The 14,215-nt window shown below is 40.0% G+C and overlaps 1 protein-coding gene across 9 annotated transcripts in view; it reads left to right on the top strand.

The window, feature by feature from the left end:
• SGCG (sarcoglycan gamma) overlaps window positions 1-14,215 on the top strand; it is a 226,100-nt gene that overhangs the window by 160,718 nt on the left and 51,167 nt on the right. The gene's annotated exons all lie outside the window — the stretch shown is intronic.

Below are 14,215 nucleotides of genomic sequence, written 5' to 3'. Positions count from 1 at the left end.
TACCATGTTGTCTTATAAAATCCAGAAGAATTAAATGCAAAACCCCCCAAACAAATACGAAAGTTTGATATGTTGAGTAATAAAATGAGGTACAAAATGTAGTGTCTAACACCCACTCGTATTTTAGTCCAAACTAGTTAGAAAATGAACTAGAAGAATCACACTTCATATTGCAATAATTACGCAAATCCGCAAGACTCTCAATTTGCGGGAATATACTTTCCCGACAGTCCCGAAAGGAACCCTGAGGAAAAGGGTCTGCACAGCTGGATGAAAAGACTTCATATTAGCTTTATTCATGACAAAGAATAACAAGGGAAAGCTTGCTCTAGCAAATACCAAAACATTCCATGAAACTAGAATGATCTGGCACCTGGGTGGCTCCGTCGGTTAAGCGTCCGACTTCCGCTCAGGTGATGATCTCGCAGCTCTGTGAGTTCGAGCCCCACATCAGGCTCTCTGCTGTCAGCACGGAATCCGCTTCAGATCCTCTCTCTGCCCTTCGCCTGCTCGCGCTCTCGTTCCATCTCAAAAGTCAATAAACATTAAAAAAAAAAACATCCAAATCATGTGGCTCATAAACACCAAAAAGACCCATGGAACATAAAGAGATTTTAGAGACAGAATATAAATTCGTAAATTCAGTACAATTATAATCTCGCTTTTCTAAAACTTATGCTTAATTAAAATGTTTCTGAAATACAAGTAAGCTCCATAATTTTAATGTAATAATGTAAAGTAATAAATTAAAACATTAAAAATTATGTAACTTCTTTGTGACGTTAATAATTATAAATTGATAAACTGATAAGCTGATAAATATAAAAACTGATAACTGATAAGTATAAACTGATAAATATATAAACTGATAAAAAATTAAAACTTGTTTGATGGGAAAGGGTGGTAAACGCAAATACATCCTACTAACTTCAAAATCATTGTCAGGCAGTAACCAATATTTTGTCATACACTGGGATAACTTTGCTGCTTAAACAAAGGTAGAGCATATCATACCTATTTGTCTTTATTTCCTTGTGAAAGATTCTGTGCTGCCTCTATTGTACAAATATGCCAATACATTTGAATAATGTAAGTTGATGGGGGGAAGGTGCATTGCTTCGTGAGTCTATGGAAAACTTAGGGAAACTACCCTGCATTTAAGTTTTGCAGTGATATAGTGGGAAAATTATGAGCCAAAAGAATATGTATGTTGTACTGCCAGAGTATTTGTATATTGTATATTTTCCTTTATAGGTTTTTATTAGGTGGCATTTTGTAGTTTGGATCATTCCTTGGATTGCTTTTAATGTCAAAATGAAATTATCCATTCTTCATCAGAAGACAACTTTACTAGCAAATAAGTTTTTTTCCGGGGGTTTTTGCTTTTGTATAACTGTAATAATATTAAAGGGATTTTTCTTCTAGGAGAGGATATATTTTTAACTTGTTTTGGAAGTCAATAGAAGGTATAATTCAGTTGAAATTAAATTTGCTTCTATAGCAAGTTGCTGGGAAACATCAATTTCATTAAATGAAGTATACCCAGAACTGGTTTCTATATATATTTCTAGAGACTCTCAAAGTTTTGCTGTTGACGAGTCAGCTGATCAACTTGACCAAACTTTATCCTTTCTTATGCTGAGCCAAAATGAAAATTCATTATCCAGTCTTCTGCATGGTTTAGAAGAAATAAACATCAAAACTTCCTAAGATATAAAGCATTGAGAAATGAGTCTCTTTATGGGTATTTGAAAATAGACAAGACAATCACTGATTATTCTGAGACTATTCCCCAAGGCCATCTTTACACAAAATATGCTCACTTTAATTTCTCATTAAATTCTAGGAACCCCTTGCGCACAATATGAAAAATCAGGATCACGATAAAATTGAGAGAAAATTGTATACAAATCATACCACTGAAGAATAAATTTATGTCTGTCCTTGATCTGTTGCAGCGCTTTAGAATATAGTCAGATAAAAAAAAAAACTGTAAACATTCATTCGTGAAATAATTCTTCCTGTTTCTAAGGGAAAAAAATCCTTATGAACTAGAAAAACTTACATTTATTTGATGCCTAAAGTTTTTACTAGCGGCCTAGCAAGGAAGAAAAGTTGCGTAGAGAACTCCCAGAAGTGATTGAAAAAAACCCAAAAACCTGAGGTAAACAAATAATAGTTATGAGAATAATTAAAGGAGCCTCAGTTTGATTTTATGTCACCTCTCAACTGTCGGCATGAAGTTTATGAAAGCACAACAAGGTTAAAAACTTTAAAATCACTACAACGTCCCCCCAAATGCCAAATTCCTTGCTACACACCGTGGGTCATCCTAAAGGTGCGAATTCTTTTTTTTTTTAATATTTTTTTTTTTTAACGTTTTTATTTTTATTTTTGAGACAGAGAGAGACAGAGCATGAACGGGGGAGGGGCAGAGAGAGAGGGAGACACAGAATCGGAAGCAGGCTCCAGGCTCCGAGCCATCAGCCCAGAGCCTGACGCGGGGCTCGAACTCACGGACCGCGAGATCGTGACCTGGCTGAAGTCGGACGCTTAACCGACTGCGCCACCCAGGCGCCCCTAAAGGTGCGAATTCTGAAGTAATACCAATTATCAACCTGTTCGTTTTTTAAATGTATGCTGAGCAGCTAACGTAAGGTGCCATGGATCTCGCGGTTGCAGAGGCCAATCAGTGAACCCATTGTTGGGTCCTGCTGTGTGTAGGGTGCTAACCCCCACAATACAGGCCGGGTTTACAAAACTCTCAGTGCAGTAGAGGTCTAGATACATGTAACATAATGGGATAAGGTTTCTATGAGAGATGGGATCAAACTTTTGTAGAAATCCAGAAGAAGGAGTTATGGTGGCCTGAGGAGATCAGAAAAGCTTCAACAGGACTTCGATAGTTTGGGGATGCAATACAAGGATGAAGAAAGATTGTTGAGTGAGAAGTGTATTGTCATGGAGATGTAAGGTTCGAAGGAGAAGGGCAGGAGATAAACCTGTAGAAATAGGGACCATGTATAAGAGCCTTGTATGCCCGTAGGTCACTTGTGTGGTATTGTGTACCCCAGTTTTTAAAGAGGGAGAGTAAACGTTAGGTTAGTGTTTTAAGAAATTATCTGGAGAACACTTAGGAGGGGTACTCACGTGTAAGAGGATGTGTGTGAGGGTTTAACATATATTCAGTATTTACATGGTGCCAAGGACGCAACTCCAAGAAACGCGGGCATTTCACAAAAAAGCCTAGGAGGACATTGTTGAGAAAAAGTGCCAAAGGAACAGTCGAAGCCAAAAGATAAACCAAACTGCCCGAAGCCTCAAGGGAAGGTAGAGTGCGAAGAATTATGGATTGGCCAACAGTCCCAAATGCTACAGAATTTTCCAGTAGAATGAGAATTGAGAAGGGGCGTTGGATTTTTTAATAACAAGGTTATTGGGGAGAGCAATTTCAGTAGAACGGTGATGGTGGAAGCCACATTGTCATGGGCCAAAGACCGAGTGGGACTGAAGGCAGTGTGAATTGAATGTGGACTCTGACAGAATGTGACTCATGCATTGTGGGTACATTCAGCTTTAATGGAAGCTGCCAGTGTTTAGGACGGATTGCGCCAACTCCCACCAGGACGTGAGAGTTCCAGAGCCTCCACATCCACTGCTTGCCACTGCCTCTTGACATTTTCTATAATTTTTTCAGCTTTATTGAAGTAGAGTTGACAAAACTGAAAGAGATTTGAAGCGTACCACATGATGATATGATAGACACACACACTGTGAAAGGACTTCCCTCAGGGAGTTCACACATCCATCACCTCCCATATTTACCTTTTGTGTGTGAGGGAGAATAAATTCTACTCTATTAGCAAATTTAAACTACCCAAAACAGTGGTATCAGCTATAGTCACCATGTTGTTACACAATAGATCCTGAGACTCCATTCAGGTCTTTTAACTGAATGTTTGTACCTTTTTACCAACCTTTTCCTACTTCTCCCCACCCCACCCCACCCTACCCCCAGCCCCTGGCAACCACTTTTCTATCTGTTTCCATGAATTTGATTTCCCCGCTCTTTAGATTTCACATAAAGTTATACTATGCAGTATTTGTCTTTCTCTGTATGACCATTTCACCTGGCATAAGACCCTCCGTGTTCATCCAGGTTGTCACAAAAGACAGGATTGCCCTCTTTTTTTAAGGTTAAATAATATTCCATTGTCATTGTATACCGCATGAGAATAATGTATAATCTGCTGCTGTTGGGCTGAATGTTTATCTGGTCTAACGTACAGTTTAACCACACTGTTTCCTTAGTGATTTTCTGTCTGAGTGATGTATGCATTGTTGAAAGTGGAATATTGAAGTTTCCTGCTATTACTGTATATTACTCTCTATTTCTCCCTTCAGTTCTTATACTCAAATGTTGGGTGCATATTTTCTGGTGTTACATTCTCTTGATGAATTGACCCTCTTAGCATTCTATAATGACCTTCTTCATCTCTTGCTATAGTCCTTGGTTTATAGTCTGTTTTTGCTGATATAAGAATAGCTACCCTTGATTCCTGTTGGTTTCCATTTTCATGGAATATCTTTTTCCATCACTTTCAGTCTATATGTGTCTGTAGAGGTGAAATCAGTCTCTTATAGGCAGCATGTAGTTGACTCTTGTTTGGTTTTATTGTGTTATCTAGCCACCCTGCGTCTTTTGAGTGGAAAATTTAGTCCATTTACATTTCAAGTAATTTTTGGTAGGTATGAACTTATGACTGTCATTTTGTTGATTGTTTTCTGGTTGTTTTGTAATGCCTTGGTTCCCTTCTTCAAGTCTTGTTTCTTTCCTTTGTGATTTGATGATTTTTACATAGTGTTCTGCTTATGTTCTTTTCCCTTTATCTTTTGTGAATCTATAGGTTTTGGCTTTGGTTACCATAAGGCTTATATAAAACGCTCATAGTTCTAACAGTCTATTGTTTTTTTAAGAAATAAAAGAGTTTTATTACAGCCCAAGTTAAAGACAGCTGCCTGGGATGCACAATCTTTACAAAGAAGAGAGTGCTCTAGGGAAGGAACATTGGGTGCAGAGTTACAAATGTTTTTTACATCAAGAGTTACAAATCAACTTGATAAAGGACATCCAGAAAGTTACAGGTTTTATCTTATTTTTTAAATTTTTAATTCCAATACAGTTAACACACAGTGTTGTATTAGTTTCAGGTGTACAATATGGTGATTCAAAAATTCCATACATCCCCCAGCGTTTATCACAGAAGTGCACTCCTTAATCCCTATCATCTATTTCACCCATCTCAGAACCCACCTTCCCTCTAGTAACCATCAGTTTGTTCTCCATAGTCAAGAGAATGTTTCTTGGTTTGTGTGTGTGTGTCTCTCTCTGTTTTTACACTGGCTCATTGTTTTAGTTTTGAAATTCCACCTATGAATGAAATCATATGGTATTTGTCTTTATCTGACTTATTTCACTTAGCATCACACTCTCTCACTCCATTTGTATTATTGCAAGTGGCAAGATTTCTCTATTTTTGTGGCTGAATAATATTCCATTGTATATACATACCACATCTCTTTTATCCATTCATCTATCGATGGACACTTGGGCTGCTTCCATAATTTGGCTATTGTAAATAATGCTGCTGTAAACATAGGGGTTCGTGAATCACTTTGAATTAGTGCTTTTGCATTTTGGGGGTAAATACCCAGTAGTATGATTACTAGATCCTAGGGTAGTTCTATTTTTAATGTTTTAAGGAATCTCCATACCATTTTCCACAGTGGCTGCCCCAGTTTGCATTCAGCAAACTATCAGCAGTGAAAGTAAGTTCCTTTTTATCCACATCCTTCCCAACACTTGTTGTTTCTTGTGTTTTTTATTTTAGCCACTCTGACAAGTGTAAGGTGGTATCTCATTATAGTTTTGATTTGTATTTCCTTCAAGGTGAGTGCTGTTGAGCATCCTTTCATGTGTCTGTTGACCATCTGGATGTCTTCTTTGGAGAAATGTCTGTCCATATCTTCTGCCCTTTTTTAAGTTGGGTTATTTGTTTTTTGGGTGTTGAGTTGTATCAGTTCTTTATATATTGTGGATACTAACTCTTTATTGGATATGTCATTTGAAAATATCTTCTCCCATTCAGCAGGTTGCCTTTTAGTCTTGTTGATTGTTTCCCTCTCCATGCAGAAGTGGTTTTTTTTTTATTTAGGTGCAGTCCCAGTAGTTTATTTTTTACTTTATTTTCCTTGCCTTAGGAGACATATCTAGAAATGTTGCCATGGCCAATGTCGGAGACATTACTGCTTGTGCTCTCTTCTAGGATTTTTGTGGTTTCAGATCTCACATTTAGGTTGTTAATCCATTTTAAATTTATTTTTGTGTATGGTGGGAGAAGGTAGTCCAGTTTCTTTGGAGTTTTCAGCCTTACACCCCATTCTCCAAAGAAAGGAGAGAGGCTGGAAATGATTGATCATGCCTACCTAAGGAAGCCCTCCATAAATCCCAGTCATAAGGGATAAGGGGAGCTTCTAGATTAGCAAACATATCCACACCAGGAGAGTGATATACCCCAACTCCATGGAGACAAATCCAAAGGTCCCTGCACGTGGGATTTTCCCAGACCATGCCCTATATAGCTCTTCGTCTGGCTGTATATCTGTGTCCTATACCATATTTTTTAATATACTGGTAATTATAAGTGTTTCCTTGAGTTTTGTGACCTGTTTTAGCAATTTAATCAAACCCAAGGAGGGGACCATTGGAACCTCCAATAAAGAGCTGGTTGGTCAGAAGCACAGGTGATAATCTTGGCTTATGACTGGCATCTACAAGCGGTTGGGTGGGACTGAGCCCTTAGTCTGTGGAATTTGGTGATGTCTCTGGGAAGCTATGTCTGAATTGAATTGAATTCTTGGACACTCTGCTGGGATCTGAGGATTTATAGTTGTGGGGAAAACTTCCACACATTTATTTGGTGACCAGAAATGTCAGAAATGAAGTGTCTATGTGAGGAACAGGATCCTCAACAGGAAGGAAAGACATAGTAGGGGAGAACTGAGTTTTTCCTACAGAGGAAGGAAAAAAACCCCAAGTGTTTCCTTACCATACCCAGCTGGCCTTTAGAAAATGTTGAATGGGGCAGTGCTGATCGGAGAAGGAAAGCGGAGGGTAATCTATTTCCTACAAGAAGGGAAAGTTATGAAAGGTAGTTATGTGAAACCAAATTGATGTAGTAAATTCAAAAGGATATGTAGGTTCATTTAACTTTAAGAGATGAAAGGAAATCCGAGAAGCCTGCAGAACTATCAAATATTTTGCAGTTTTTGACCTCCAGAATGAAGAAAGCCAACAACAATAGGAAATTGACCAGATGAATTTAGGGTTCCAGGGAAAGTTAACTAGATCGTGTTCTACTTGAGTTCGAGCTGTGAATGCTAAGCTTGCAACTAAGAAAATGATGATTAAGGGCCAGAGCAGCACCCCATCTGTGAGCTCCAGCTTTGGGAAGAGGAAAAGTGGGGAAGGGTTTGTGCCACAGGTAAAGGTTAAAGTCATGGATGGGAAGAATTTGAGTCATGACACTGTTCTTGTTACATGGAAGGGGCTTTGCACTGAGAGTTCATTCACCCTTCTGGCGTTCTGTGTAAATTGCCTAAGGATTTAACCAAGGCATCATCCTGCAGGGACTGCTCTCCCTGCCCCCTGCTATTGCCCAGAAGTGTTGAGCCCACTCTGAACGAGTGGTGGGAGCAGAACAGAGTCAAAATCTGGCACTTGGTTGATTTTTGCCAAAACAATGAATGAGTCACGGTACAGTCACATTATGATTGACAGCAGCTGATGCAGCAAAGGAAGGAAAGCCAGAGATGAGATGTCCCATACACATGAAACTGACAGTGTGGTGCAATGTAGGATCTAAGTGACATCGAGCTTTATCAGCTTAACTGATGTTTTTCTGGACACGGATCGTTTAACAGCTCAACAACCACGTGCTGAGCACTTTTGTGCATCAGATATTAAACGAAGAGTTGAGAATAGTTGTGGTTCATCCCTACTCACAAGAAGTATCCTGGCTAATCTGTTGCTACAAAACATGTTAGTCTAAAAACAAATGGCTTAAAACAAAAGCTATTTTATCATAACTCTTGATTTTGTAAGTCAGAAAATGGGGCAGGGCTCAGCGAGGCAATTCTGCCCGCCACCACCCCCCATGTCAATTGAGGTCACTCAGATATAATTAGCTGGTATTAGGGCTGGTTTGGAGGGTTTGGGATGACTTCATTCACATATCTGGTGCCAGTGCAGGGATGGCTGGAAAGCTGGGCTCAGCTGAAACTGACAACTGGAGAGTCTGCCCTTGGTCTCCCCAGCATGTGATCTCAAGGTCCCTGGACTTCTTACATGGTGAGACTAGTCAGGACTTCCGAAGTATTCCAGTAGGCCTGAGCAGAAGCCTCAAGACTTCTTTTGATGTCATAACTGCTGGTAGCCCAGATTCATGGGCAGAAGATTATACTCTACCTCTCGGAGGAATAACCAATATTTTGTGCAGAAACAAACAGGCTCTTATATTAGTAATGATATAAGTGCTACTACAGAGCTATGCACAGGGTGTCGTGGACAGGGAGAACTGAAACGTGGGATTAGTAAGAATTAGCTGTATAAATTAAAATAAGAAAGTTATTCGTCAACTCCATGAGCAAACACACGGATGCCGAAAGAGCGTGCTGCCACTCCTATGATACAAGGGAGTAGAAGTGAGGGAACCACAACGCCATCAGCAAGAGTCAGGAGAGACTGAGGGATCCAGAGCAAGTCTGTTCCACCTCAAGGGTCAAGAACGGACCTGGTGCCCAGAGCCTATGGCCACACGGCTCCAGACCCTCTCCTCATAAACAGGAGTCAGTGGGGAGCAGCAGGCACTCACCTCTTAATGCCCCTCCCCTTCCCGGATTTCCCTCCGCCATCGGCCTCCAGTGCGCTGCAGATGAGGCCCAACTCCCTTTCATCCCCATCGATGTTGGTCACCATAGGAAACCCTCGCCTCCCCACTGCTCATCTCTTGCACTCAAAGTCTCTGAGGTTCTGCTCACGCACTATCCTCTCCTACCCTCATCCTTCCCCAACTCTGGGAACCCTCTGTTCAACCCTCTGGAATTCAGGACTTGCATCAGCACGACGAATGTTTTACTTGGCCCATCACTTTAAGCACTTGATTAAAGGGCCAGGCTTCTTCCCTGTAAAATTACTGTTTTCCCATTTGCAAGTATAACTATTTGGTAAGGAGATAGGTTTAAACTATGTAAAGATACTGTTTTCGTCAACCCTTCCATTCATTTGTTTATTTTTACATGTCTGTATGGACTCATGATTTCTAATTCTATTCAGTGGGTTCTCATAATCCATTGCTGCCATTTCTTTCAGTGCTTATATTCAGTCTGATTTGGCCTCTGGGAGCCCCTTTTAGCCGGCTTTTCTGCCTTTTGGTCTATCCTCAGTATTCTCTGTGCCCTTTCTTGTCTACCCGCACAGGATCTTCCAGGCTCATCATGCTCTTTGCTTACTCTGGCCCTGAAATTAGCTGTCTCTCCAAGGAGCTCTAATCCCTCTTAGTGCGGAATGGTATTTAGAACCCGAGATTCAAGTGTCAGAGGCGCTCATTGCTGTCAGTGTGCTGCTAGCCCAGACCCACTCAGAGGACATGTAACTAACACCCGCATGCACGCATGCAGATGCACACACACACACACCTTTATATGAACATTTATTTCTCTACCTATCCATCTACGTGTGGAACACCATGGGTTCATACAAATGTTTAACTTCAGTGCAACAATATGGGGATTAACCTGATTTTCTCTCTTTTTGTATTTGTACCTCCCTTCCGTGACAACGAGGAACTTAGCTCCCTTGCTCTTTCATCTACTTATAAACTCAATCCCTTGCATGTTTCCACCCTCCTACCTCTGCCACCACCCTCTCCCCGTTGCACTTGAGCTGGACACCCTTCCCCGGGGGAGCTTCACCACTGAGGGGTTCCATTCACCCTTCTGGGACCTGACATCCAATGCTCGGTCACGCCTCTTCGTAGAAGCCCTCTTCACCCAGCTGGGGCATTTTATGTAACAAGAACACTTGGCCTTAATGGAATCGTACACCTTTTGTGTTCTTAAAACCACAGTGTTCTTACAGGGCTTTGCTATGGGTGTCAGAGCTCAAGGGGCCCGATGATTGTCAGGTCATGGGAGATAGTACTCAATAACCAGAGTGACTTTTCTTAGAGAAAAATAAGATAGTATAAATCCATCAGAATATTTCATTAATTTAAATGACTATGAACATGAAACTCTACTATTAATAAAGATTTTCAAGTTGTGTTTTTTAAAAGATCATCTATAATGTCCTTACAAGAGACATAAAAGAAAAAAATGAGAGAGTTTGAAAATAAAAGAAGGAAAAAGGATAAGCCAGAACAGTACTGACTAAATAGAAGCTGGTGTGAGATAAAAATAATATCATTTATAATGGCACCAAGACACATGAAGTATTTATGTAAAAATCAAGCAAAATATGAATAAGATTTATATGCTGAGAACTACAAAACAATGATGAAAGAAATTTTTATGATTCAATGGGGAATTAGTGTTCGAACATTGGAAGACTCAATATTTTTAAGATGTTAGTTCTTCCCAAATTCATTCTTATATTCAATACATTTCTAGTCAAAAACCCAGCAGAACTTTTTGTAGAATAGATAAGCTGATTCTAAAACTTATATTTAAAGGCAAAATGCTAGGATAAAGTTAGAAAGAAAGACAAAAAATGTATATGATTCCACTTACTTTAGGCACATAGAATAATCAGATTTATAGAATCAAGAAGTAGAATAGGAGTTACCAGGGGCTGGGGGGGGGGGTGGGGAATAGGGAGCTGGGTTTAATGGGTACAGAGTTTCAGTTGGAAAAGATGAAAAAATTATGGAGAAGGATGGTGGTGATTGTGCAACGATATGAAGGTACTTAATACCACTGTACTATGCAATTAAAGATGGCTAAAATGGTGAATGTTATTAAGTATACTTTATCATAATAAAGATTTTTTTAAATTATTCGAATTGCCAAAATAATTTTGAACTCCCACTGGGTGATTTCAAACCTGACGGTAGGGTTAGAGTAATCAATACAGTATAGTAAGTATAGACACATAGGTCAACAGAACAGAATAGACAATCCAGAAATACAACCACATGTGGTTAATTTTTGACAAAAGTACAAAAGTAATTCAGTAGAGAAGGGATACAATTATCACCGTATGGTGCTGGAATAATTGAATATCCACCCATACGCAAAATAATCTTCATGTACGCCCCACACCATACACAAAAGTTAACTAAAAACTGGTCAGAGACCTAAATGTGTAATCTAAAACTATAAAAATTCTAGAAGAAAACATAGGAGAAAATATGTCCTTGGTTTAGGGAAAGTTGTCACATAAAATATCAAAAGCATAATCATAAGAGAAAAGTGATAAATTAAACTTCTTGAAAATTGAAAACTTTTGCTCTGCAAAAGACACCAGTCAAGGAATAAAAAAACACAAACTTGGTAAGAATATTTGCAAATTACATATTGACAAAGATGTGGATAGTAAAAAGCCCACTGAAAAACACTTACTATCATTAGTCATTAGGAAAATACAAATTAAAACCACAATATGATACCATCACGCTCCTATTAGAATGAAAAAAAGTACTGACAGTACTAAGTGCTGACAAGAATACAGTGCAACCAGAATACTCATATATTGCTTATGGGAATGCAAAATGGTACAACCGTCTTGGAAAACTGAACAGTTTGGCGGTTTCTTGTTTCTTATAAGGTTAACCATAAACCTACCATACAACGCAGCAAATCCCCAGGCGTTTGCTCATCAGAAATGACCACTATGTGCGCAGAGAAGCCCTTTATTCGTAATCATCAGAGCAAGCTAAATGTCTTTCAACTGACACATGTATAAACAAACCGTGGAATATTCTCCAGTGGAATAGTCTGCCTCTCTAAAAAGAAACAAACTCCTGACACACACAAAAGCATGGATGACTGCCAGACGCTTTATCCTAGGGAAAGAAGGCAGTCTGAAAAGGCTACATACTGTATGATTCCATTTAGATGACATTCTGGAAAGGGCAAGACTATTGCAACAGAAAGCAGTGGTTGCCAAGGAGTGGGGGTTGGCTGTGACTGCGGGGGGGGGGGGGGGGGGCATTGTTTATCGTCTCCAGAACTGTTGTGTACCTTCACGGTGTTGGTGTGTTGTACTTTGATTGTGAAACCTGGCAAAAATATTCACTAAAAAAGGTGAATTTTATTATTTGTGAGTTGTAGCTCAACATGCCTGAGTTAAAAAAAAAAAACGAAAATAGGCATATTGTTTTGTTTTCAGACATTGAGTAGTGATGGATTGTTTGTAGAGGTTTGTAATTCATTTTGTTAAAACCATAGAATGTGGGCTGAGGTCATCTCATGTCAATTTCCTCATTTTTCAATGAATGAAAAAGCCAGAGGAGGAAATGACACATGACAAAGAACAATCACCTTTTGCGATGTGATTATATAAATAAACTGCTTCAGAGGCTGGGATGTGCATTACTTTTTTGTCTTTTTCTGCCGATGTAGCGAAACAGAGTCCAGAAAAACTCCTGGCATCTGTTCGGTTGAACCCAGAAATCCACAGCAGATTTTCAGATTTGAATGTACAATGTTGGAACCTCACTTTGGCTAATTCTAGGACCAAAAGTTCCTGATGCAGTTGTCTGCTAAAAATTGGTTTATTATACACACATGATGGGTCTTACAACATTGCTCATGTTGGCTTCATTTCATAAACTGTGTCTTACAACTGCACGGTTACATTTTGTTAGAAGTTGTACCATAGTGGCTGTCAACTTTTTAGATTTGGAGCCCCGCCTCCAAAGCTACACACTCAGTCACAAATGTAAGAGTGACTCGGGAAAGCTTCTCTGCGTGTGGTGTCGGTTGACCCAAGGCCAGCAGCACTGAGGGACTTCCATTAATCACAGTGCAAAATCCACTGCTCCCACACCCACGTTTGGGAAGAGGGCCGTAATGGTGGCTCACAGACAGCTAGCCAGGCCGAATGATTCCAGACTGAATCTGGTTCTTGTTAACAGGGCTTATCAGTCAGTGGAGTTCTTGGGAAGAGAAGTCTGTGGCATCGGTTCAGAGTAACAGATCTCTGTCCCGGAAGTCACCTCTCACTGTATAAAATTGTGCTTAATGTCATTGTTCCATTTTAGCTGACCATTCTACTCTCCCTTTTTAAAATCTAACTCTAGACTCAGAAGAGAGGGGAGATCAGAATTCAGTTTGTTGTATTTAGGTGTTACCAAACTTTCGAAAGGGAAGGAGAGATGGAAATTGTATATATGGGTCTGGAGCTCAGGAGAGAAAATGTAAACTGCAGATAAAAACAGGTGACAATTTCCACACTGAGATGGTACTGGGAGCTGAGGGTGTGGTCAGAGAAGGACAGGACGGGGCCTTCCTGTGGACAGGAAGGGGCCGGACTGCTGAGGAAGCCAGCAGTCCAGGGCTGGGCAGAGGAGGATGAATGTATATGGAGGCCAAGGAGAGAAGCTAAGAGAGCCTGGTGTCCTGGAAATCGAGTGAGGATAGGGTACCAATGAGAAAGAGGTCCAGTGTTAAATGCTGCTGAGAAAGCAAAGAGAATGAAGTTTAAAAATGTCCACGAGATTTAATAGCATGGTGGTCACTGGTGATCTCCACAATTAAGTCTTCTATCCTTTGTGGTCATTCTTCATGATGAAAAATTCTTTGAGAACAGACCCTTTGAATAGAGCTTCACGTCCTCCTATATGGTTTTGTGCTTAAGAAATGGCCACCGAACAGTTGCTATATTGTAAACTTACCTGATACACATGAAACCTCAAGAAGGTGTCATGGTGGCGGGGGTGGGGGGACACCTGGGTGGTTCAGTCAGTTGAGTGTCCGACTTCAGCTCGGGTCATGATCTCACAGCTGATGAGTTCAAGCCCTGCGTCAGGCTCTGTGCTGACGGCTCAGAGCCTGGACCCTGCTTTGGATTCTCTCTCTCTCTCTCTCTCTCTCTCTCTCTGAAAAATTAAAAAATAATAAAAATATTTAAAAAAATTTTTTTCAATGGTACCAT

This window comes from Panthera onca, chromosome A1 (assembly GCF_046562875.1).
Source record: "Panthera onca isolate mPanOnc1 chromosome A1, mPanOnc1 haplotype 2, whole genome shotgun sequence".
Taxonomy (NCBI): Eukaryota; Metazoa; Chordata; class Mammalia; order Carnivora; family Felidae; genus Panthera; species Panthera onca.
This window is presented reverse-complemented; position numbering and strand designations above follow the sequence as displayed.